This window comes from Salvelinus fontinalis, chromosome 3, assembly GCF_029448725.1.
Source record: "Salvelinus fontinalis isolate EN_2023a chromosome 3, ASM2944872v1, whole genome shotgun sequence".
In the NCBI taxonomy this organism is placed as follows: domain Eukaryota; kingdom Metazoa; phylum Chordata; class Actinopteri; order Salmoniformes; family Salmonidae; genus Salvelinus; species Salvelinus fontinalis.
In genome coordinates this window covers 9,611,258-9,634,069 of record NC_074667.1, presented here as the reverse complement: position 1 = coordinate 9,634,069, position 22,812 = coordinate 9,611,258, and the positions used below count along the sequence as shown (strand labels likewise).

Below are 22,812 nucleotides of genomic sequence, written 5' to 3'. Positions count from 1 at the left end.
CCTCCAACTAACACCAAGTCAAACTATCAAACCCTTTTTTATCCTTTCTTCCACCCTCTCTGTCTTCCCTATTCTTTTCTCTTTACACAGAGCAGACCTTCATGTTTTTCCAATAATTGGCAGCAGAGGTTGCTTTTTTCCCTCCCTCTCTCTCTCTCTCTCTCTCTCTCTCTCTCTCTCTCTCTCTCTCTCTCTCCCTCTCTCTCTCCCTCTCTTTTATGCTCTTCCTCTTCCTTTGGAGAGATGAATAGTTGCCCGGGGATCAAAGGCGGACCCTTGCGCCACTCTAGCCGCCACAAAGGGGTGTCGGGGGGGTGGCATGGTGCCAGGTGCTGTACAGCTACATGGACAGGACAGACACACAAGGCAGCCAGACAGGACAGCCAGCCAGACAGGCCTGCCAGACAGACAGACAGACAGGATAGTCAGACAGACAGACAGACAGGATAGTCAGACGGACAGACAGACAGACAGGACAGTCAGACAGACAGACAGCCAGACAGCCAGACAGGACAGCCAGACAAGACAGCCAGACAGGATTGTCAGACGGACAGACAGACAGACAAGATAGTCAGACGGACAGCCAGCCAGACAGGACAGCCAGACAGGACAGCCAGACAGGACAGCCAGACAGGATTGTCAGACGGACAGACAGAAAGACAGACAGACAGACAGAAAGTCAGACAGACAGAAAGTCAGACAGACATGCAGATGGTGTGTATGGGGCAAGGGGTGGGCCCCGCACAAGGGTCAATGGTAAAAAAGTGTCTGAGACGTTGCTGAGTCCGGTTTCACATGACTTATACTCTCTCTCTCTCTCTCTCTCTCTCTCTCTCTCTCTCTCTCTCTCTCTCTCTCTCTCTCTCTCTCTCTCTCTCTCTCTCTCTCTCTCTCTCTCTCTCTCTCTCTCTCTCTCTCTCTCTCTCTCTCTCTCTCTCTCTCTCTCTCTCTCTCTTCCTCTCTCTCTCTCTCTCTCTCTCTCTTTATCTTTATCTTTATATCTCTATCTCTTAATCCCTCTCTGCTTTACCTTTCTATCCCTCTCGCTCTCTCTCTCTCTCTCTCTCTCTCTCTCTCTCTCTCTCTCTCTCTCTCTCTCTCTCTCTCTCTCTCTCTCTGTCTTTATCTTTATCTTTATATCTCTATCTCTTAATCCCTCTCTGCTTTACCTTTCTATCGCTCTCGCTCTCTCTCTCTCTCTCTCTCTCTCTCTCTCTCTCTCTCTCTCTCTCTCACTCTGTCTTCTGTTTGTGCTCTAGAGTCCAGATCAATGGCAACAGGTTGAAGGTGCAGACTGAAGCATAGACTGAGCTGAGGTCCATGCAGCTATAGGTAAACATCTCTTCCCCACGGAGAAACCCTGTTTAAATGTTTGAGAACCGACTGGAGTTCAGTGGAACACTTCAAATCCCTCTCCCCTCAACAGCCCTTGTTCAAATATATATAAATATATATATATATATGTGCTGTAGCCCCAGTCAGATGTGTGTAAGGCTAGAACAAATAAATTGAGGCTGTGGAGACAAAAAAGCGAGGTAGGTAAAACAAATGAACAAGCCCTCGTAGCCCAAACATATCCAAGACCCCTGTTAAGTTTTCAACCCTTTGCATTTGACACGTTTGCAGAAGTGTAGTTCGAAGAGGATGGGAAGGAGGCAGAGTGACTATTACTCCTGTAGCCTCGATCAAAGACCATTATTCTAGCAATTACAACATAACTGACAGAATATTCACGTGTAATACATGTTGGCCAACATTTGATGAAAATAAAGTCTTGATTATGTTAACTTACTCTAAAACATAGCCATCCCAATTTAAGGCCTTAAAGGCGCAGTGCAGTCAAAAACGTGATTTGTCTGTGTTTTATATATATTCCCACACGATGAGGTTGGAATAATATTGTGAAATTGTGCAAAGCCCTTTTAGTGTAATGAGCTGTTTGAAAATACCAGCTGAAATTTCATCCCGTTTTGGTGGGATGGAGTTTTGGTGACACCAGTCGGTGTGACACCAGTCACCAGTCGGTAAATGAGTTAATAGACCAATAAGAAAAATAGTTCCAAACCTCTCTGCCAATAACAGCAGATTTTCTGTTTTCACCCCCCCCCACTCAAACCACTCCCAGACAGTCGTAGCTAAATTCTTGCTCGAGAAATTTCTCTTTGCAAAGAAACTATTTTTTTATTGAAATCACAGCAAGGTATTTCATTGTTACCCGGAAATGATTTGACATTGGGACAAAAACGTCTGAATTGGACCTTAAATATACACTGAGTGTACAAAACATTTTGAAAACATTATGCTCTTCCCATGACATAGACTGACCAGGTGAATCCATGTGTAGGCTAAGATCCCTTATTGGTGTCACTTGTAAATGAAGGGGAGGAGACAGGTTAAATAAGGATTTCTAAGCCTTGATCAAATTGAGACATGGATTGTGTATGTATGTAATTCAGAGGGTGAATGGGTGTAACAATATAGCTTCCGTCCCTCTCCTTGCCCCTACCTGGGCTTGAACCAGGGACCCTCTGCACACATAGACAACAGCCACCCTTGAAACATCGCTCCACAAAAGCCGCAGCCCTTGCAGAGCAAGGGGAACAACTACTTCAAGGTCTCAGAGCGAGTGACGTCACTGATTCAAACGCTAGCTAGCGCGCACCCCGCTAACTAGCTAGCCATTTCACATCGGTTACATGGGCAAGACAAAATATTTAAGTGCCTTTTGAACGGGGTATGGTAGTAGGTGCCAGGCGCACCGGTTTGTGTCAAGAACGACAACTCTACTGGGTTTTTCACGCTCAACAGTTTCCAGTGAGTACTGTATCAAAATGGTCCACTACCCAAAGAACATCCAGCCAATGTGACACAACTGTGGGAGTCAACATGGGCGAGTCAACATGGGCCAGCATCCCAGTGGAACACTTTAAACACCTTGTAGAGGCTGTTCTGATGGCAGAAAAGGGGGTGCAACTCATTATTAGGAAGGTGTTCTTAATGTTTTGTACACCCAGTGTGTTTTATTGTTAAAGACTGTGGTTCCTATTTCAACACAAGCACAGCTTTTTACATCCCTCCATTGCTCAAAATACTTGGCATATGACTCTCACCTGTAATACATTTGGTGTATTTGAAGAACGTTCAAAGCCCATTTGGCCCTGTCTGATGACGAGTCCCATGGTCCTCGTTGCTCATCATGCCATCTGTGGGAAATACTTCCTGTATCCTCTTTCTTTCTCGAGGTGTTTCATCAACGTGAGAACTGTACGGCGTTCATCCACCGTCGTGTTCGCTTTGCTCGTTCTAATATGTCTTGAAGTCCTTCTTTGAATTTTCTTGTATTTGTGTATTATTTTGTATTGTTAGGCATTACTGCACTGTTGGAGCAAGAAACATGAGTGTTTCACTGCACCTGCGACAACATCTGCAAAACATGTGTACGCGACCAATCAAATGTGATTTGATTCGTTCACTGATCCGATTCCTCGGTGCATTTGTTTTCTCTGTGTACTCCTGTTCTGCATCATAAATTCAAAATGTTTCCCCTCCTAAGCATCAAGTCAAAATGTCTGCAATCATTTAAATGTTTTCCTCTTCAGACTGTGGACTAGGCATCCATTTTAGGAGGAGAAAAAAAAGACACCAGCTGTATTTTTTCCCCACATGCTGCATGCAGTCATGCGCGAATCCCATGCTCCAGCCATATGTTTAGCATTATATGTACTATATGTCAGAGCATAGAGCAGTCCACAGAGTTATGTTCCTTCTTCCCCGCTGATGGTGAATCACACTCCACGCCCTCTCCTTATGGTTTGTCGTCGTTCCTTCCCCATTAAATGCTGAGCTAGCACACATTACATAGTGTATGTACGTCCAAGGTAAAGTATGTTAGCATGGAATAGGTGTGCTGATCCAAAGTTAACTTGAAAATGTAGCCTTGGATTTGGTGTCATCACTTTTATTCTGAAACGATTCACGACCCAGTATTATTGGCTGTAGTTGTCTTATTGTGACGCAATAAAAGTGTTAGCATCCAGTAGCAATGTTAATCCAAAGGTAAACTATGGCAGCTAGCATTAAAAGGCTATGCTTAAAACTATGCGTTCAGGTAGGTGTTGTTTTGGATAGCATGCTAACTATGCTAATCCAATTAACTACACTAACCAACGGTTGTAGCATTGCATCTTTAGCAGGAATCTCTCTGTATGCTAACGTTGTGCTAGCACAAATGTGGCCTGTTGGCTTAGTGAACGCCTAGAGCACTACCACCATAAAGTTATAATGATTAACAGTCTCGTGATCTGAGCCTATTTCTTTGATGAAACATGATCATATTTGGCTACATAATAGGCAGAATGGCTAACCTCAAAAGGTTCAGAGTACATGTGACAGGTCAAGAAGCTATAGGTAGCCCTCTTGGGTGCAAAAGACCTTATGACCAGGTGCTAAATCGTACATTTTTTTTTTACTCAAATGGAAGATAAGAAAATGAGAGACAAAGCCCTTGGGTCTTTGCCCATATGGTTATTGAGGCTCAATTTCCCCTCTCTCTCTTCTTATAGCTCTCTCCTCCCCCTCTCCATGGTTTAAGTTTTAAGAGGTACATTTTGGGAGGAAGTTAATCTTGACATAGTGTTTGCAGTGGGTGCATAGGTAAAACTCACTCCTGCTGGGGTAAGGCAAATATATTCAGCTAAATAAAAGGAAGTTACAGACTTAATGTGACCACGATGGAAAAAGTGTTTCGTTAAACTCAGCCAATGTCTCAATTATAACAATATCGCTAATTAGCAAAGAACAAATGCTAACACTCTTAACACAAGGGGGTCAAACCGGTTTGCCTGTTATTAAGCGTGCATGTTAAGTTCTGAGTTGTTAGGAAATGATGCTAAGAGAAGTCTCATGTTGTTGAGCCATAATACTGTGTATTATTTCACTTTTATGTGATCCTCCTACAGAGAAAATAAGCCTGATCTTTGCCTTTGTGGTTGCTCCAACCGTTCACTCCCACCTCCCACACGGCGTATTATTCCCAGCAACACTGTTCCCTCCAAAGTTTACACACAATAAATAATGATATGCCCAAAGCAGTTAGCAGTTAGCCGGCTCTCCGTTTCCTGGCTGGAGTTGAAATGAAATGGTAATTTTGTACTTGAGGAGGATTTCAAAGGGATGGCGTCCACTTTTCATCTCCGTACATACCACGAGCTAGCTCGCTCGCCGACACACTCATGCTGGGTTCTGAATAAAAAGGTGGATTTGTACATTTTTCTATGAGTTCTCTCTCCCTTTTCTGTCATATCCCTAAAGACGCTAGATGTAAAGATGGAGATATCTTCCTCTTTAGATGTTTGTTCTGATGGTCACTTTTTACATAAACATCTTCCCCATGCGGGACCGCTAGACTGATGTGTCATTGTTAAAAGATGGTTTCCGCCAGGCATTTGAATAGATAATATCATGCATTTGTTATGAATCTCTTCACGGGGTAAAAGTTCGTCTTGAGTGCAGTTGCGGGTAGAAAAATATTGTATTCTCTCGCTCCTGCTATTGTTGTATCAAGCGAGTCAAAGGATTTTTGTTTTGTTTGTTGAAAAGTTTGTCCAAAGAAACGTCGACTGACACATCTCATCCTCCCTTACTGATCCTGTGGTGTTTCAGTTTGTGTGCCAAGAAGTTTTACGATTACAAGATCTCCACCTGCCTGACGTTCTTTACAAGCCGCTTCCCACCTAACTGCTGCTCATTGTAGTTCCGTATGCAAAACATGATCACCCTAATTACATGCGCATGTAATTGACTGCATTACATGTGTGTCTTTTGTCTTAGAGCTACCGTGCTGTCCTGCAGTGATGTGGCGAACCTCAAGAAGCAGAAAACACACGGGCCATCGCCCTCCAGCTCTCCTCCAGCTCCCTTCACTACTATAGCAGGTGACAGAGGAAGATGGACAATCAAACAGCACAGACAAGGTGTGGACACAACACAACCACACCTACTGACTGGGGCTGCTGAGGGGAGGACGGCTCATAATAATGGCTGGAGCAGAGCATATGGAATGGTATCAAACACACGGAAACCATGTGTTTGGTGTATTTGATACCATTCCACCTATTCCGCTCCAGCCATTACCACAAGCCCGTCCTCCCCAATTAAGGTGCCGCCAACCTCCTGTGCTACTGACACACAAGTGCTCATACAAGCGGTCTCACAATATAACCCGTCAACATACACAGGCTTGCAACACACAAGAGTCCCGGGTTCGAACCTAGTCAGTCACAACAGCAGCCTGGGAGAATAACGCAGGAGTAATAACCTTTTGGGTATCTGACTGTTCCCCAGTCAGCCTATTTATCACATACCATGCCTAGGCTTTAACTCAGCAGGCTAACACTGTCTTCTGGCAAACAGGACACCTGGGTTTGAACCCAGTCAGTCACAATAGCAGTCGAGGTAATAATACGGGAGTATTTACAGGTGACCCAGTCAACCTATAGGTCGGTCTATTCCATTCCATTGACAAGACGGTTCTGTCACCTTAAAACAAAGGCTGGGTGAGAAAAGGCCTGGCTGTAGTCCCGTGTCCTCATTATCTCTGGGTACGCATCACATGAACACTTGGTGGGTTAAATGCGGTTGATTAAAAGTCTATATGCACGGGTGAGCAAGGAAACAGGTTGTATTCAAGGAGAGAGAGAGAGAGAGGACTTTAGGGACTTCTAGAAAATGCGAGAGTGATATTCATGCAAAACTTACTTAAAAGCCTTTTACTGCTGTAGTTCTTTTTTTTCATAGAAATAATAATGCACGAACTGAAGTCGAACGGTTCAAAATTCCCCTACCTCTTTAAATACTGTGTTAAAAAAATACTGTATTTTATATATGTGGATGTGAATCTCTCCTACCTCTATATTGTTCAAGTGATTCTCTTAAAGGGGAATGAGACCAACACTGCATATAAAAAAAAATTGCAGCCTTTAATGTGTGTAAATTACTGTTATGACACAGTTCACTGCATTTGACCACAATACTTACCTTGGTTAAAAGTTCCTCTCTAAATTATGAAGTTAGTCTCTGATGTCTGTTTTCACGCTTTGCTGCTTTATTAGCCACAATAATCTCCAATGTAGAAGTGGTTTTAGCTGGATGGGAGGGGAGTAAAGGAGGGAGGGGGGACTATAACCTTCATGCTTTTTGCATAGCGGGTCATGCTTTGTTTAAATTTCCCAGATCAAAGAGCTCAATGCAAATTCCTCCAGCTCCAAACCACCATTTGATGTTCTGGGAGCCAAATTATTGTGGTGATTACCGTTAGCCGTACACAACGGTTAGCGCCGGGCCAAACAATCTCCTTGTTGTGTCTTGCAATTAGCTCTGTGACTTTTTAGGCCTAGCTAGCGTCTGAAGCACATCCACAATAAGACTGGCTGTTGGGGTTGATAAAGTGATTTGGCTTTGCCGTTCCTTTCATCCTAGCAAAGTCGGGATGTTGCAGGGCTCTTGCGGGCTCCGTGTGCATATTCACATCTCCTCCTTTTTCTTCTTCTGGTGACAACAGCACCACTGTGTTCTGTTTATACTCTGAAGCTAGCGCTACGTGCTACCAGTGTCTTAGAAATAGTATTACAGAACTAGAAAAGGTACATTTCCTAAAATGAAATTAAGTGTGTGCTGCTTCAGTGGATTTCTATTTCTATACTGACCAAAAATATGAACGCAACATATAACATTTTCTAAGATTTTACTGAGTTACAGTTCATATAAAGAAATCAGTCAATTGAAATGAATTCATTAGGCCCTAATCTATGGATTTTACCTGACTGGGAATACAGATATGCATATGTTGGCCACAGATACCTTAAAAAAAAGGTAGGACCATCGATCAGAAAACCAGTCAGTATCTGCTGTGACCACCATTTGCCTCGTGCAGCGCGACACATCTCCTTCGCATAGAGTTGATCAGGCTGTTGATTGTGGCCTGCGGAATGTTGTCCTACTCCTCTTCAATGGCTGTGCGAAGTCGCTGGATATTGGCAGGAACTTGAACACGCTGTCGTACACGTCGATCCAGAGCATCCCAAACATGCTCAATGTGTGACATGGCTGGTGAGTATGCAGGCCATGGAAGAACTGGGACATTTTCAGCTTCAAGGAATTGTGTTTCAGCTTCAAGGAATTGTGTACAGACATGGGGCTGTGCATTATCACGATGAAACATGGTGATGGCGGCAGATTAATGGCACGGCAATGGGCCTCAGGATCTCTTCACGGTATCTCTGTGTATTCAAACTGCCATCAATAAAATGCAATTGTGTTCGTAGTCCGTAGCTTATGCCTGCCCATTCCATAACCCCACCACCATGGGGCACTTTGTTCACAACATTGTCATCAGCAAACCGCTCGCCCACAGGACACCATACACGTGGTCTGCGATTGTGAGGCCGGTTGGACGTACTGCCAAATTCTCTAAAACGATGTTGGAGGAGGCTTATGGTAGAGGAGGAGGCTTATGGAGGAGGCTTATGGTACATTGCATTCTCTGACAACAGCTGGTGGACATTCCTGCAATTAGCATACCAATTGCACACTCCCTCAAAACTTGAGACATCTGTGGCATTGTGTGTGTGACAAAACGTCATATTTTAGAGTGGCCTTTTTTCCCCAGCCCAAGGTGCACCTGTGTAATGATCATGCTGTTTAATCAGCTTCTTGATATGCCACACCTGTCAAGTGGATGGATTATCTTGGCAAAAGAGAAAAGCTCACTAAAAGGGATGTAACACATTTGTGCACAACATTTGAGAGAAATAAGCTTTTTGTGCATATGGAAAATATTTTATTTCAAATCATGAAACATGAGACCATGACTTTACATGTTACATTTATATTTTTGTTCAGTGTCTGATCCGTTTAAATTACTCAACCTTAAAGGGGAAACCTGTTGACCTGTATACAATTGGTGCTCAACCACGTCATATCCTAAGGCTGAAAAGATCCCTTTTAACATTATACATGATACATACAGGTACATACCTTTCACATGAAAGCAGTAATCCACCTGACCTTTATTAACTCATACAGTGTCCAGCCGCAAGATACCGCATGCTGGTAGAAAGCTGGTAGAAAAACTACAGTAAAACATATCTTGATATTTACACACTTACATTTTGGTACTGTTTCGTGAGCCCAGAGGTCATAAATAGGGCCGGCCCTAGCCTTTTGGGAGCCTAAGTAAAACAAATTGGGGGGGGGGGGTCTCCCCCACCTCAGGAGCAAGACATTTTAGTGCCCCTCTCCCCTCTTGAAGGCAGAGAGAAATAAGTGTACCAGGTTTCAGGTAAGACCCAAGTGCAGACTGTGTTGAAGTAACAATGTTTATTGCAACAACAGGGGCAGGCAAACGACAGGTCAAGGCAGGCAGGGGTCGGTAATCCAGAGGCAGCAGGCTCAGGCATAGTGGTCAGGCAGACGGGCTCAGAATCAGAACATAGACATGTGTGCGGCAGGTAGCCAAGTGGTTAGAGCGTTGGACTGGTAGCCGAAAGGTTGCAAAAACCAATCCCCCGAGCTGACAAGGTAAAAATCTGTCGTTCTGCCCCTGAGCAAGGCAGTTGTAAATGAATCCACTGTTCCTAGGTCGTCATTGAAAATAAGAGTTTGTTCTTGCCTAGATAAATAAATGTTTTGTTTTTTTAATAATGCAGGGGTCAAAACCAGGAGGATGAGAAAAAGAGAGACTTGTGGAGGTCTACAAATCTTTTTCTGAGGTCTTGGCTGATTTCTTTAGATTTTCCCATGATGTCAAGCAAAGAGGCACTGAGTTTGAAGGTAGGCCTTGAAATACATCCACAGGTGCACCTCCAATTGACTCAAATGATGTCAATTAGCCTATCAGAAGCTTCTAAAGCCATTACATCATTTTCTGGAATTTTCCAAGCTGTTTAAAGGCACAGTCAACTTAGTGTATGTAAACTTCTGACCCACTGGAATTGTGATACAGTGAATTATAAGTGAAATAATCTGTCTGTAAACAATTGTTGGAAAAATTACTTGTGTCGTGCACAAAGTAGATGTCCTAACCGACTTGCCAAAACTATAGTTTGTTAACAAGAAATTTGTGGAGTGGTGGAAAACTAGTTTTTATGACTCCAACCTAAGTGTATGTAAACTTCCTTGTTCAACCGTATGCCTTTGTGTTCAACCCCATTCAAACCAACGCGTCAGACCTGAACACACAAAGTCAATAATCCGTGCGCACTTTGCATTCAGACACGTTTGCATGTTCATCATCAGCACCCAATCCATTTGTGAAGTTTTTTGGCGCTGACATTATTGTTGTTTGGGGGTTATTGGAGGCAGCAGCCGGTTGAAAGGATAACTTTGCCTGTGGGAAGGACGGGCACAGAGGATCAAGTTCAGCTGTATTTTTGATAACACTTTGCATTCCTGAGGCACTAGCCCAGCTCGGATGCCTCACTCTTTGATTGTCTCTTTAATGTTCCAAGCTGTTGATGCCTCCTACACCACAGCCGTGCAGGGGTGGAGGTGAATGAATGGCCAAGGATTACAGCAACCGAAATGGAGATGGATTTCTTCCAAGGTGACAGACACATTGGAGGATGTTGGTTTTCCGTTGTTTTTCAAGGCCTTGTATATGTAACAATGTTGCGAGAGAAGAAAACGCCTGTAGTCTGAATGTGTCACGTACAATTAGCGCCGTGACATAGATATATATGTAGACAACCCGATGATGCTAGCGCCTGATCAAACGTGCAGTATGCCCTGTGTGGTCACCTTCCGGGGTGAAGAAAGAGAGAATGTTGGCTGACTGAGAGATGACACATAGTCGGTTTGAAGCTCATATCAAAGAGGGGGTAAAGATAGAAATTCAGATTCCATGTGCTCTTTGAGCCTGCTGTCGTAGTGTAGCGGCCTACACTTAATTCAAGCCAGCAAACTGAAGTTTCGAAACCTGGCTATTTTATTTCCACCATTTTGTGTCTTCTCTGTTTCTCTGTGAGCAAGGCGTCTTTGTGGCGACCTCAACAAAGAAGCGGCGGATTAGCCACAGAGAAAGAGCCTTGGAAACGCTCCGTTTTTTGTGTATTTCCGAGCAGAAATATAACAGTATTAGATCGACTTTAATTACACAGACTCGCGGATGGGCCTCTTTTCTCTCCGTGGTGGAAACGCTTAGCGTTTGTTGTCGTTTCAAGGCTCTCAAAAGGATGTGTTGGCATGTGCAGGGCCCTGGCAGAGGAAGCAGAAGGGGGAGCATTGAACTGTTATTGTTTGAAAAGCATGTAAGCGGCCTTCACAACGGCACAGCCACATCCACGAAACGGGCAAGAAAAAAAAAGAGAAAACCCTCTTGACAGACGGCTTAACAGGCGAAACCGAATTTTGTCTTTTGCCGGCTAGATGTCAGATGCCTTGCCAATGAGAGAGAGCGAAAGCTCACCACAAAATCTCTCTCCCGCGTCTTTCTCGCCCTCTCTTTTCTCCTCCGCTTTAAGTCGGTTTGGTGAATGCAAACATCAAAGGACGAAACACTTCGAATGTACATTGTTGTTCCAGTAACCACATAAAAAAAGGAGAGAGGAGTGAGGAGACTGGGATTTTTGTCCCTTCCAGACAGAAATAGGCAGCTATGGAGGATTTGGTTTGAAATGGGGAAAGATTGACTCTTTTATCTCTTCATTTCAAACGTCTTCTTCTTCTTTCTAACCACCTTTCTGATCTTAACGCCTGACCAGCTCTGCTACAAAGCAGAGGCCTCCTGTATATTGTGTGCTAATCTTCCACAAACAGGGGAGCTGATGTGAGCAGAAAAAGCCACAGGGCCTGGTAGGAGGAGGTTTATATTAGTTTCAACTAGTCATGCTCCTGACTCATTGTCATTAAACAAGCTCTGTGAGGGGAGTTAAACTTCGAGGAACTCTTCTAGCTCGCTACGGCTCTACAGGCCGCAGACATTCCACACGTGTTGTAAAGAGGTCTCCGCCGCTAACCTAACAAAACGGCCCCAACTTGTGCTTCTACTTAACAGAGGGCTTTAGCAGAGCTCGCCTTATCTTTACACAAGGACCACCCATGAGTGACAAATCAGTTCTCACCTTCAGTCGTTGTGTGTGTACACGTGTGTGGCCTAGGTTATGTACAAGCTCGTGTGTGTGCGTGCCTAAACAACTGCAAGTGTGTATGAGTGTGTGTGTGTGTGTGTGTCCCTAAGTAACTGCAAGCTTATGGAGTCCGTGTGTGTCTGCATGTGTTTTATTTGTGTTACTGTCTACCTCCCACCATCTGGGACTTGTTTGGAGAGATTCTCTGTAAAACCCACAGTCACGCTGAGGAAGGATTACCACGGTGAAAGCAGCACCTGGAAGAAAGTCTGCTCTCCTCTCTTCTCCTTGGCTCCTTCAAATGCTCAAAGAGGTTCTGGGTTCTCTGCTGGAGGCACAGGATTTGTGCCTGACCTACATGGGAGTCCTGGTGCGCTGTATCCTTCCATAAAAGCTACAAGACAACATCTACCTAGCCAGTTTTTTCCCCTACCACCAAGATAGATGCAAGTGTGGAATATTCTATTGTTGTGGTGTATTGTACATTTCTTGAACATTGAGTGACTTTTGATAGATATGCTAGTGTTGCAATCCTATACAAGGCCCATTTTCTTCTTGACCACCTGACCTGACCAGGAAAAACACTGGGCCATACAGATTTAGGATCATAATTTGAGCCAGTTTGCTACAGCAGGACAATAATCTTGCAGCAACAGGAAATCCGTCAACGGGACAGTTGTAAATCATGCAGCGCTTTATGTCAAGATCGCAGATTTTAGAGAAACAACAAATGTCGATACATAATAGTGTCTTATATCGGCTGAAATCTTAATTTCTTGTCAATATAACTACACTATCCAATTTACAGTAGCTATTACTGCGAAAAAAAATGCCATGCTATTGTTTGAGGAGAGCTCCTCACAACAAAACACTTTTTTTCAACGCAATAGGTTTGATAAATTCACCTCTGAAGGTGAAATGTGTACTTACAATCTGAAATCTTGCTCTGATTTATCATCCAAAGGGTCGTTTGTCGTTTTGTTAGATAAAACCCTTTTTCATATCCTAAAAAGGTCCATGTAGCACGCACAATCGATTTTATATTTCCACACGTTCAATTTGCAAAGAAAGAAATCTGTGAAAATCTCACCCTAAACGTTGTTTCAACGAGTCAAATCACATTCATATCTATTCCTCAGAGATCCTAGAAGGTAACAAGACTTCACTATTTCATTAGGGGTGTAGTACATCCTATAGGACACCATATTTGGTCAGTGAGCGACGATTTCATGGCACTCCGATGACGCGGGCGGCCATCACTTGAGCAACTGTATCTTTGTCAAATAAGCACCAATCAGGGTCAAACAAAGCTAGCTAGATAAACCATGTATATGTCTTAAAATGTAGGTAATAACCTTGTACGACAGCATGCCTTTTCATTTTGGACAAAAATTATAAGGATATTCAGAGTTGAAGTTATGAAAACTGGTTGTTTTGCAAATGTTGAACTTGGAATATGGCTACTAATACTTGGAAAGCTAAATCAAAGTCCAAGTATACAGATTTGACAATATTCTTGCAGAGAAATGGAATATGAATACAAATCTCCTTCACGATTTGCCCAAATGTACCTGGGGACTTCACACTAAAAGTCTTGTGGGTCAGTCATTCTTCAAGTTATCCATCTGAAACTTTCCACATACACTGCTGCAATCTTGTGGACACTATCGGAATTACAACCAGAGTGATGGCTAGAACTATGACCTTTCTCTTGCATTTCAAAGATGGTGGTAGAAAAAGACCGGTTGTTTTTTTCTTTGTATTTTCTTCTACCAGATCTGTTGTGTTTTGATCTCCTACATTCAGTTCACATTTCCACAAACGTCAAAGTGTTTCCTTTCAAATAGTACCAAGAATATGCATATCCTTGCTTCAGGGCCTGAGCTACAGGCAGTTAGATTTGGGTATGTCATTTAGGCAAAAATGGGAAAAAGCGGGCTATCCTTAATGGACATTTTTTGTAAGGGAAAATCAAGTCTGAAATGTTTAAGTGGAAATTACTAACTTCATAAGCCTTTTTAAACTTCAAATACACTACAAGTTTTAAATGCAACATGGTGATCAAATTAAGATCCTACATCTGTAGTTATAGGTCATAACTCGGTGCCCTGAGCTTTTTCCTGGTCAGGTCATATAGTCAGGAAAAACTCCAGGCCCTAATCCAACTGTGATTGTCCCAAGAAATCCTGCTCTACTGGATGGAGGAACCATGGTTGAGTTTGAGGACGGAGGGGGAGCAGTGTTCGTGTTGCCTGGCCTTGCTTGGGGTGTCGCCTCTGGGGCTGTGGCCTCTCCATGGTGGGTGGTGGATAGGGTGACCGCAGTGTGGCCTGGCATCCAGCGCTGTGTGCTGGAAGAATGTGCTGAGTTATGTAGAGTTCCTGACTAACCCACACGGCTGGCTTATCGGACGCCACCACGATATGGTTCAAAGGCAGGAGCCGGGCCTCTCTCTGATCCATGTCTGAAACATGTCTGTGTGTGTGTGTGCATGCGTGCATGCACGTGTATCTTTGTTTGTCCATGTATGCACAAAAATGTCTACTCCTCTTGGACACACTGTTTCCACACTGTCTCCACTATCATGTACCACTGTCTCCAATATCCTGTACCACTGTCTCCACACTGTCTCCACAATCCTGTACCACTGTCTCCACACTGTCTCCACTATCCTGTACCACTGACTACACACTGTCTCCACTAGCATGTACCACTGTCTCCACACTGTCTCCACTATCATGTAACACTGTCTCCACACTGCCTCCACTATCCTGTACCAGTGTCTCCACTAGCATGTACTACTGTCTCCACACTGTCTCCACTATCCTGTACCACTGTCTCCACACTGTCTCTACTATCCTGAACCACTGTCTCTACTATCCTGAACAACTGTTTCCACACTGTCTCCACTATCATGTACCACTGTCTCCACATTGTCTCCACTATCCTGTACCTTTGTCTCCACACTGTCTCTACTACGCTTCACCACTGTCTCCACACTGTCTCCACTATCATGTACCACTGTCTCCACATTGTCTCCACTATCATGTACCACTGTCTCCACTAGCATGTACCGCTGTCTCCACACTGTCTCCACTACCCTGCACCACTGTCTCCACACTGTCTCCACTATCATGTACCACTGTCTCCACATTGTCTCCACTATCATGTACCACTGTCTCCACTAGCATGTACCGCTGTCTCCACACTGTCTCCACTACCCTGCACCACTGTCTCCACACTGTCTCCACTATCATGTACCACTGTCTCCACACTGTCTCCACTATCATGTACCACTGTTTCCACACTGTCTCCCCTATCCTGCATCACTGTCTCCACACTGTTTCCACTATAATGTTACACTGTTTCCACACTGTCTCCACTATCCTGTACCACTGTCTCCACACTGTCTCCACATTGTCTCCACTATCATGTACCACTGTCTCCAAACTGTCTCTACTATCATGTATCACTATCTCAACTATTTGCACCACTCTGCCCACTGTCCTGTACCACTGTTTCCACACTGTCTCCACTATACTGTACCACTGTCTCCACTAGCATGTACCACTGTCTCCACACTGTCTCCACAATCCTGTACCACTGTTTCCACACTGTCTCCACTTTCCTGTACCACTGTCTCCACACTGTCTCCACTAGCATGTACCACTGTCTCCACACTGTCCTCACCATAATGTACCACCGTCTCCAAACTGTCTCCACTATCATGTACCGCTGTCTCCACACCGTCTCCACAATCCTGTACCACTGTCTCCACACTATCTCCACTATCAATACCACTCTATCCACATATTCTCCACTGTCCTGTACCACCGTCTCCACACTGTCTCCATTATCATATACCACTGTCTCCACACTGTCTCCACTATCATGTACCACTATCTCCACTATCATGTACCACTGTCTCCACTAGCATGTACCACTGTCTCCACACTGTCTCCATTATCATATACCACTGTCTCCACACTGTCTCCACTATGATGTACCACTATCTCCATTATCCTGTACCACTGTCTCCACTAACATGTACCACTGTCTCCACACTGTCTCCACTATCCTTTACCACTGTCTCCACACTCTCTCCACTATCCTGAACCACTGTCTCAACACTGAATCCACTATCCTGAACCACTGTCTCAACACTGCCTCCACTATCCTGAACCACTGTCTTCACTAGCATGTACCACTGTCTCCACACTGTTTCCACCATCTTGTACTACTGTCTACACACTGTTTCCACTAGCATGTACCACTGTCTCCACACTGTCCCCACTATCATGTACCAAAGTCTCCGCATTGACTCCACAATCCTGTACCACTGTCTCCACACTGTCTCCACTATCATGTATCACTGTTTCCACACTGTCTCTACTATCATGTACCACTGTCTCCACTATCAATACCACTCTATCCACATATTCTCCACTGTCCTGTACCACCGTCTCCACACTGTCTCCATTATCATATACCACTGTCTCCACACTGTCTCCACTATCATGTACCACTATCTCCACTATCATGTACCACTGTCTCCACTAGCATGTACCACTGTCTCCACACTGTCTCCATTATCATATACCACTGTCTCCACACTGTCTCCACTATCATGTACCACTATCTCCATTATCCTGTACCACTGTCTCCACTAACATGTACCACTGTCTCCACACTGTCTCCACTATCCTTTACCACTGTCTCCACACTCTCTCCACTATCCTGAACCACTGTCTCAACACTGAATCCACTATCCTGAACCACTGTCTCAACACTGCCTCCACTATCCTGAACCACTGTCTTCACTAGCATGTACCACTGTCTCCACACTGTTTCCACCATCTTGTACTACTGTCTCCACACTGTTTCCACTAGCATGTACCACTGTCTCCACACTGTCCCCACTATCATGTACCAAAGTCTCCGCATTGACTCCACTATCATGTACCACTGTCTCCACACTGTCTCTACTATCATGTACCACTATCTCCACTATCAATACCACTCTATCCACATATTCTCCACTGTCCTGTACCACCGTCTCCACACTGTCTCCATTATCATAAACCACTGTCTCCACACTGTCTCCACTACGCTGCACCACTGTCTCCACACTGTCTCCGCTATCATGTACCACTGTCTCCACACTGTTTCCACTATCCTGTACCTCTATCTCCACTAGCATGTACCACTGTCTCCTCACTGTCTCCACTATCCTGTACCACTGTTTCCACACTGTCTCCACAATGCTGTACCACTGTCCCCACACTGTCTCCATTATCATGTACCACTGTCTCCACACTGTCTCCACTATCATGTTCCACTGTCTCCACACTGTCTCCACTATCATGTACCACTATCTCATCTATCCCGTACCACTGTATACTCTTATTCTCCACTGTCCTGTACCACTGTCTAGACACTGTCTCCACTATCATGTGCAACTGTCTCTACTATCCTGTAACACTGTCTCCACTAGCATGTACCGTTGTCTCCACACTGTCTCCACTATCCTGTACCACTGTCTCCACACTGTCTCCACCATCCTGCACCACCGTCTCAACACTGTCTCCACTGTCATCTACCACTGTCTCCTACTGTTTCCACTATAATGTTACACTGTTTCCACACTGTCTCCACTATCATATACCACTGTCTCCACTATCCTGTACCACTGTCTCCACACTGTCTCCACACTGTCTCCACTATCATGTACAACTGTCATGTACCACTATCATGTACCTTAACCCCTACCCCCCTCCAATACCCCTGCCCCTCTGACATTTTCCTCTCTGTTGTTCCCCTCCACCCCCAGCCCTGTCCTGCTCCTAATGCCCTCTGTGGTGTCTGATGTTGTCAGGGGGGTGACATCATCTGTCACAACGAGTCCACTGCCTCCTCCAGTTCTACTGTGTACTGTTAGAGTCAATGTCACTGTGTACTGTTAGAGTCAATGGGCCGTGTTGTTCTCTGCTCCCTGACATTGGTATGGCACGCTCCTACTGTCATAATGAAAGAGAGAGGAGCATTGTGTGGCTGAAGTCATTACAGTCCCATTTCATCTGAAGGGAAGCCTGACTGCTGTTACTGTTAGCTCTCTGGATACTGTGTAGGAGGAAGGTGTGTGTTTGAGGCTTATATTTGATAGAATGTACAGAGTTCTAACTTCAAATGTACTGTTTTAACGGTACAATGTGTGTGTGTGTGTGTGTGTGTGTGTGTGTGTGTGTGTGTGTGTGTGTGTGTGTGTGTGTGTGTGTGTGTGTGTGTGTGTGTGTGTGTGTGTGTGTGTGTGTGTGTGTGTGTGTGTGTGTGTGTGTGTGTGTCTTTTGTTTTACTATCCTTGGGGGACCAGAAGTCCTCACAAGGGTAGTAAAACAAGGAAAATTAGGTGAAAATTAAGTGGTGACATTTGCCAGTACCCACAAGGAAAAAGGCTAGTTTAGTTTTAGGGTTAGAATTAGGGTTGTGGTTAGGAGTTAGGGTTAGGGAACTGGAGTTAAGGTCAGGGTTAGGGTTAGGGAACTGGAGTTAAGGTCAGGGTTAGGGTTAGATTAAGGGTTAGGTTTAGGAAAACAGTTTTTTGAATGAGAATCAATTGTTTGGTCCCCACATGGATAGTAAAACAAACGTGTGTGTGTGTGTGTGTGTGTGTGTGTGTGTGTGTGTGTGTGTGTGTGTGTGTGTGTGTGTGTGTGTGTGTGTGTGTGTGTGTGTGTGTGTGTGTGTGCGCGCGTGCAGGTGGCTGCCCGTGTGTGTGGCGGCAGAGAGTTAAAAGTCAGTGTGTTTATGGAATTTCAGTCTTTCCTGTGGGCCTATTTTTATGGAGCTACCTTGTTTGTGTTGTCTCAATGAACTTGCTCTGTTTTCGTTATTAGTACGGGCCATGATTAGATCTTCACAGTAGCTAGAACAACCTCGTGCAATTAAGGCTTTACTCGTAGAGCAAAATAGCCTTTGAAGATGGTAGACAAAACAGCTGAATCCTTGAAAAAGGCAGTTACCCTTAAATCTATGTTATCTAGGTCTATTGCCTCTGCTGTTATTCTTTCAGGCTGATTCAGTTGAAAGAGGCATCCTAATCTGTTTGTTTTTGACACATAAAAGACCTTAGTAATCAATCCAGCGGATGAACTGGGCATAGCAGATAGTGGAACAATGTTATGAAACTTCTGTCCCTGACCTTTGCATTGTCTTTTGTTTACTCATCTCCACTGCAGATAATAAAGGTGTCCATAGAATCAAATGATAGGGATTGTAGACACATACTTTGAGACACTTTACCTCAAATCGAACACTTTAGAAGTCAAACCCGCCTTTTTTCGTTGCGTTTTCCTCATGTGATTTGAGCTCTTTTGTGCTCTTCTGTGGCGACGCAAACTTTGTGAGCAACGTGACTTCTTGATATCCTGGGGAGTGATGTCTGACGAGGTTTTGTTACGTTCTCCTGTTTCTGAGAGTGAGCACATTCTTCTCTGCGGGTTCATTAGCATACATCAAGCTCCTGTCGTCAAACCGCAAACTTAATTTGAATCTCCGTTCGGGAACGGTGTCTTTCAACAGGCAGCTGTCAGACACATCAACCACACGACACACGGCAGAGAAGGAGGAGGAGAAGTTAAATCGAAGTACACTCTCAAAGGCTATGTTTAGATGACATGTCACTTTCTTTTTTCAAGGGAAGAAGCTCTTTCGATGTAGTCAATACGGAGTGCTTTATCAGGAACCAAAAAAACGTTGAAAAAATTGGAAGAGATTAAATTAAGCGTTTTCCATTTTTTTGCTTGAAAAACAAAAAAAGTGAGATTGTTGCCAAGTAGACAGGAGCGTTTAAGGGCCTCGCGTTTTGAGCCGCCCATCAGTCAAGGAGAAACGAGCAGCACCTCCCGATGTGGCGTCTGATCGTTAGGTGTCCTCAAAGTGTCTCAAAGTATCTTTGTCATCGCTGAGCGCGTCGATTAAAGAGACAAACATCATTTATTCATCCTCGCCATTGAGGGAAAGAAAAAGATTCAAGAGTTTGGGTTTCATTTCCGTCAAATTCAGAGGTACCTTGATGAAGTCAGCTTTCTTTGTCAAGCTGTGTGGTGAGACGACGCTGAGAGCTGTGGCCCATTTGAAAATTGATATTTTGGGGGGAGGGGGGAACTTTGAACGTTTTTTGGAAAGATAAGCGTTATTTAAACTTTTTTGTGGAACTTTGATTTGTAGGGCAGCGATACTGAGGAGAAAATACTACTAAAATGCTGCTCCACTGTTTGTAGAGCGGATGAAGCATGCTAACGCACAAAAAAAAAAAAAAAATGACCTTGTAGGACTCTTATGTGTAAGTGTGTATATATAAATGTAAAATGGATTTCAGTGGCGTGGACATTGTGGAAGAGTCAGCATACACTGGATGGGTCTGGTTAAAACATATTCATTTAAACCCCCTTTTCGTGTGTGAAGTCTGATTCTTTAGTATCCTTGACAGTCTCAGTCCCATATGTTCCGACCGTTTACATTTCAAGACTACAATCATGTTGTAAGGTTTCTTTTGGTGGTTGAAAAGTTATTTTCAAGCCGGGAAGTTTCGCCGTCTTCACTTTTCAACTGGCACGATGAATATCGGTGGGACAAAGCAGAGAAGGCTTTTGACTAGACTTCTAAGAGCCAGGAGCGAGTCCTGTCTTTCTTTTGCTGTTTCCAATAACTGGCTGCCTCACCTAGCTGCTGAAGAAACACTATATCAAATGCAAAGTGGGAAGTCAAAGTCTTTCAAGTTACATGAGCAGATCCTTGTGGAAATGCTGCCTATGCTTAGGTTTTTCAGAACTTTTTTCCATTTAAAAAGAAGAGATTGGTTCATTTTCTACATGTTTTTAGATGGTGGCATGGTTATTGAACCTTTATTTAACTAGACAAGTCAGTTAAAGAACAAATTCTTATTTACAATGACGGCCTAGGAACTGCCTTGTTCAGGGGCAGAACAACAGATTTTTACCTTGTCACCTCAGGGATTTGATCTAGCAACCTTTCGGTTACTGGCCCAACGCTCTAACCACTAGGCTACCTGCCGCCCCAAGGCTACCTGCCGTTAATGAGCAGTTATGACCAGTTATAAGCAGAAAGAAAGTAAGTTATGAGCAGGAAGTGTAATAATAAGCAGTTATGACCAGTTATAAGCAGAAAGAAAGTAAGTTATGAGCAGGAAGTGTTATAATAAGTAGTTATGACCAGTTATAAGCAGAAAGAAAGTAGGTTATGAACAGAAAGTGTTATATATCCAATTTGTAAGTCGCTCTGGATAAGAGCGTCTGCTAAATGACTTAAATGTAAATGTAATAATAACCAGTTATGACCAGTTATGAGCAGAAAGTGTATGTTGTTTTTACTGTACTGCCATTAATGGACAGCACTCTTGTTTTAAAGAGGGATAAAGGCCTCTGTCTGTATCGTATTCACTAAAGTATAACCACAGGACATTCAACCTAAAAACTCTGTTGAATTAAGTGCAGTGGATGTCATCGGATAGCTAGGTGTCAACAGAGAAATGGCAGATGTTGTAATAAGGAGATAACACAATTTAGCAACAAAAACAAAAAAACTTTAAGAGAAAACCATGATTAAGTGGATCTTTCTGGGGAGTTGTCCCATTTTTGTTTGAAGTATTTTGGTCAATGATAAGAAGCAAACGGTTCCTTCATAGAGACGCTAATTTGATTTGCCCCTGACACTTTCTAGCATCCCAGATCAGTTCAAAGACCATCTAACCACATCAAGACTACATTTATTTTCTCTCAAATGCAGTATGGTTCCTGTTGAGAACATGATGTCGGTACATTCTGTGTTAGATATTTGAAGTCTAAACAGTCAGTGTTTTGTGTTCACCAAGGTTGGGTGGCCAGTGGTTAACACTCTCAATAGCACTTTCCAGGGTTAGAAACTGGAAACAGAATGTAACTAGACCTCATTGCAAATAATCACCCTGGGCTCTTTAAATGTTCTTAGCCCGTTTGTTTACGCATTGTAAATCATGAACAGAAATGCTTGGACATTGTGCGGCATGTATATTTCAAGGTTTGAACATTATATGATATCTGAATTTCTGCTACATGACCGCAGGCTTTTGGTGCTTTTTCCTCTGAAGTCTTACTCAGATTCCTGAGGACAAAGAAAAGAGCAATGTGTTCTGAGGTTTTGCAAAGAATGCATCTCCGACCGTTTCCAAAGGGGAATTTCCTCAGAGCGCAATATATAGGCTCAGACATTGGCCTCTACACAAACTGTTGCGTCCACATAACTTCCTGATCCTTTTGAGGAAGTTTATGAATCAGTTTTGGCATCGTGCAGCAGCGAAGCAGGCACACCGGTTCCCAACACTGGTATTCACCCTGTAATTCTCTCCTTTTGATCTGATGTAGTTTCTAGTTTCGTAAAGGCTTCCTCTAAACCCTGTTTACCGTCCGACAGGCCGAGCCTCTTCAATAAGCGCAGCCCCGGTGATGTCATTGTATGCAACATCACCACCGCACCTGAGAGTATACCTGGCCATTACATCATCTCCGGGCTTCACTGAGCACACCCCTGTGTGTGTGTGTGTGTGTGTGTGTGTGTGTGTGTGTGTGTGTGTGTGTGTGTGTGTGTGTGTGTGTGTGTGTGTGTGTGTGTGTGTGTGTGTGTGTGTGTGTGCGTG

At 43.9% G+C, this 22,812-nt stretch overlaps 1 protein-coding gene across 2 annotated transcripts in view; it reads left to right on the top strand.

The window, feature by feature from the left end:
- Window positions 1-1,213: 1,213 nt before the first annotated feature.
- Window positions 1,214-22,812, top strand: part of LOC129838229 (axin-2-like) — a 58,005-nt gene continuing 36,406 nt past the window's right edge. Inside the window, exons 1-2 of one of the 2 annotated variants that reach the window (XM_055905052.1) lie at window positions 1,214-1,332; window positions 5,830-5,933. The gene's annotated coding sequence lies outside the window, so the exon portion shown is untranslated. Of the gene's footprint in view, window positions 1,333-5,829; window positions 5,973-22,812 lie in introns of both variants that reach the window. The other variant, XM_055905035.1, reaches the window with a different exon arrangement.